The following is a 4550-nucleotide window of genomic DNA, read 5'->3' on the forward strand; positions in this document are numbered from 1 at the left end:
AGTGTGTCAAGGTATGGGCGGGATGCCCAAGATGTCCCATAGGGTACGTGCCTAAGGGTGTGACTTGGACTCGATGACATGAATCACTCTATATGACAGGTACGGGCCAAAAGTTTAATTTGAACTTGTCGATACAAATGACTCGACATTGGGGGTGTAAGCAAGATGCACGTGATGACATATATGAACTTGCCCCAGATTCGACTGGAACTCAATAACATGAGTGACTCGACATTTGACATGCGAACAAGACGTACCGAACCGCATATGTGGGTGTGTGCCACAAGCTTAACCCTGACTGGATGGTATAAATGACTCAGTTTTCGACATGTGAGTAAGGTGCGAGGGATGACCTACGGAACGCGCGTCAAAGGTCGGTCCAGAATTGGATAGCCTAATGACATACTCGTGGGCTACAAATATTGACAAGGCGACATGTGGGGCACATTTTGACAAGGCCCAACGTATGACTAAAGCGCAAGTGGTGACATACGGGATACGCACCGAAAGCTGATACGTGTTCGAAGGACTAGTGTCACATGTTTGGAATACTGATGTGTTACGATATATGATGACACACCTAGTATGTCTCATATCGATTTGCCCATTTTTGAAGATGCGACAGTGTGTCTTAAGAAGGCCGAGGATGCGCGGGTTACCTTAGTACAATGACGTATCGATATACAAAGTACGGTCGAGAGTACCAATGGGGGCATGAGGATGACCTACTAGCTAAGAGATTAGTGCAATGACGCATGGATTTATTAGATGTGATGAGGTGACATATAAGGTGCCAGTTAAAATGCGGATGTGACACCATGACTTCGTGTGAAGCGTGCGTCAGAGGGTTAATGCGAACCTGGGGTCCGGATAGTGGGATGGTGTAATTATGATGACCCACATGGCGCACCTAAAGGTACAAATGGGAAGCGTGGACAACATACCAGTAAAGGGTTCATTTCGAAGCTCAGGGTATTGCCCATAATTTTGAAATACGGAGGTGCTATGTATGGACTACCTCCCCAGATGCGAATGACGACAGGTAAACGAGATTCGTGTGAAACAGTTCACTCGACCCTAAGGTTTCGATCTTACAACCACATAACTTTGGAGTATAGGTGCACGGCGCACCGACACACGTGGCATGTCTTAGCGTGCGAAGGTCATGATGGCAACCTACGAGGTGAGGGGCATGGATAATACAACAACGTAATTTGGAATCACTTAGTCATTGTGTATAGTGTGGCGACATCCGTGGGTATGTCTTGAGATACGAAAGGGAGGTGACGACGACCCGTGAGATTATGGTTCTATTTGAGATCAAGGTACCAGTCATAATCTTGAGATGTGTTAACGGTCGAAATGATCGAGTCGTTAGTTAAAACCCGCAGTCTCGTCCATATGGTGCAATTATATGGTTTGGCTTAATTCGGCTTCGAGATTTTAAACGGGGTATACTCTCGTCCGAGGCACGTATTCAACGACATTGGTTTATTTTCTTTAACTACTCTCGGTATTGATATATCGTAGATTCGGAATGATTTTGGTCGTTTAGTTTTCTTTTCTTTATTTTCTTAGTCATCTGTACGGACACATCCATTTCTCTTAAGAACGACACGAGGCATAACGTAAAAGCTCGTCTTTCATTCGGAAGGGACGGGCTACTTGTGTGAAACTTTTCACGTTACAACAAGGTCGTTCGAAACAGAAATGTTCTTCATTTTCGTTTCGTCGTGATCTCATTTTATCCCAATTTATTTAAAGAATGTGAATAACGGCTACCGTTAATATAGTCTCTTGTATCGAAATGTAACTATCCTTAACACCGAACCGATTCATACTAATACGTGCTTACGTCATAATGTATTTCCTGAACACGTGCCTTCGTCGGGACACCGAAAGGGACAAGGCGGGTCGCACATGTTCATTCATATGAGATGACTAAGTCGTCTTTAGTTCAAATCGTTTCGATGTTTTGGGGTAATTAGTATGTCGATTCATGAGTATATATTAACGTATCGTCTCATTTTCTTTACATAGTTTAGGATTAGACACGTATCATGGTGGTTTGAAAACACGAACTGATTCATTTATCACATCAAAAATAGTAACGGGTAATCCTATGGAAACTTCTAAGGCTACTATATGCTGACACGGCTGACCGCGGGACCTCACAGGACCGCACAGATTTGCCCCTAACGAATGGATAGGGACCCTCTGGCGCCTTACTGTAAGGGGGAACTTACGCTATCCTCTTTCGAGCGACGAATGGACTCTCGCTAGAGGTTTCGCGGAAATTACCCAAAGGGTTTGCAATAATGCTCGTGAATGCATACGAAAAGAAGTAAAACGATCCGTCCCCGTTAAGGGCTTAGTGCATGCCTTCCGGAATCAAATTTCTCGCTTCCCTAACAGAGTCGCCACTTGTTAGACGAGGTGCCGCGGCCTAATCTCCCGGGCGGACCGGGGGGTGGACAACCTCATGGCGACATAAGCGGTGATTGGCGCCGAAAGCAACCAATCGTGGAATCAAACTGCTCGGTAGGACCGGAGCTCGGAGATATGGAAGAGTCGCCACCCACGAATGGGAAAATAAACACCGATCCCTTGCGGGAGACCGGTGTGGGTTCGGGAAACTTAGGTACGAGCCGAGAAGGCTAGCTCCTTTCCGGAGAAAGCCTACTAGGCACCCCGACATCGCTCGGTTATGAACCACCGGCCTCCTACTCAGCATGTTAGGCGATAACGGACTAATCGTATACTTCTTTAAGTTTAAAATTCATTTGAAACCCTTTTCTTTCTCTTTTTAGAAACCTTTTTGAGCATATGATATTGAAAAGCCACATCAGTAAAGAATCACCCATTTATGTTTATACATACACAGAGAGGGGGAAGAAAGAAGTGATTTATTTACAACTGTATTAAATATTATATCGTGTGTTTATTCTACACTAACTTATTTCCCAAAAACGGATTTATTTACATGGTTCGCACTTTAATTGCCGTTGGAACGATATAGGTGCGTTTTAAAACCCCGTTTGATGAAGTTTACCCGAATCGCCGTTGGAACGACTCGAGTATTTGAAAACGTTTGAGATAAAAAAACCTTTTAATGAGAAAACATGGGTAAACATACAAGTCAATTTTATTTTGTACAAATTCTTTAAGAAAATGGTTCAAAACTCTATTATTCGCAAAGAAAACGATTTTAATTACAATGATCCTTTAATCCGCCTTTGGAACGGATTAGGGTTTTAAAACTTGGTATATTGAAGACGATTTGAAATATTAACAAGAATAACTCCATTTATTTACATTACAAATCTAAAAAAACATTAGTTTAAATAATTTAATTGAAAACTCTCTTTTTGGTGATTTATTTTCCCCACTTACTTTAATGGACTCTTTAACTATTATAATTACAATAAACTAACATTTACACTCAAATGAAGCCCTTTTGAAACATGGACCCATGAATGGGCCAAAAGAATAAAGAAAATGGTTTTAGACCATATATATATATATATATGTATACATTTAAATCAAAAAGGAAGATAAGAAAATAAGATTTAACCAAAAATCACTATATGTATATGAAGATAATAAACACAATATATCTTATACTTTGAAATGTGAAAATAATAAGTAAATCCTATAACTAAGAAAGTAATACTTATCTAAAAATAATTTAACTCAATAATCACTAAATAACCCAAATATTCTAAAAAAAACTATACATATATATACATAATTAATATAGTTTAAATATCAAAAATACAGTATGCTAATGTCTATTCATTATTTCTCAAAATATCAAGTAACTAATATTTAAATATAACCTAAGTTAATAAAAAAAGGGAAATACATATATATATATATTTATACTTATATTACAAAATAGAATAAAAAGAGATATACAAATATTCTAAAATAGATATATATACTAAAGTTCTAAAATAAATTGAAAAACATGTATTACATAATCATATATATATATACTAAGGATTAAAAGTCTAAAAGTTAAGAAAAAGGAACTGAAATGGCATTTTTTACATTTTGGCAGATTTACCGACGGAAAATCCGTCGGTAAACAGCCTTTAGTGACAGAATTGGCAAATTACAGCAGCACTCCAATATTTTCCAGATTTGTTCAAAAGCCTTAAATTAAATCTAATTCAATCGTTTTGGACTTCCGAACTACCGAAAATGGATCATAGTCGAAAACGGAAGTTCCTAACACGATGTTTTTATTTTAAAACATTATTTGGAAATTTCTTTTAAATTAAAAAAACTTATAATTACAACGTTTTCGACACCCGAACTACCTTTTTATCGGATCACGGTTCGTATTGGGATGTCAAAACGAGGTTTTTATTTTAAAACAAAACCGAATTTTATTTAACACGAAACGAAAATTAAATAAATATGCTAACTAAATAAAACGTGACAAAATAAATAAATGACTAAAGGAATAAAAAACTATAACATAAAAAAAATAAATAGAATGAGAGAAATAAATTAAATAAAGAATCTAGTCCTCGGATAATACC

Source organism: Euphorbia lathyris, chromosome 6, assembly GCF_963576675.1.
Source record: "Euphorbia lathyris chromosome 6, ddEupLath1.1, whole genome shotgun sequence".
NCBI classification, from domain to species: domain Eukaryota; kingdom Viridiplantae; phylum Streptophyta; class Magnoliopsida; order Malpighiales; family Euphorbiaceae; genus Euphorbia; species Euphorbia lathyris.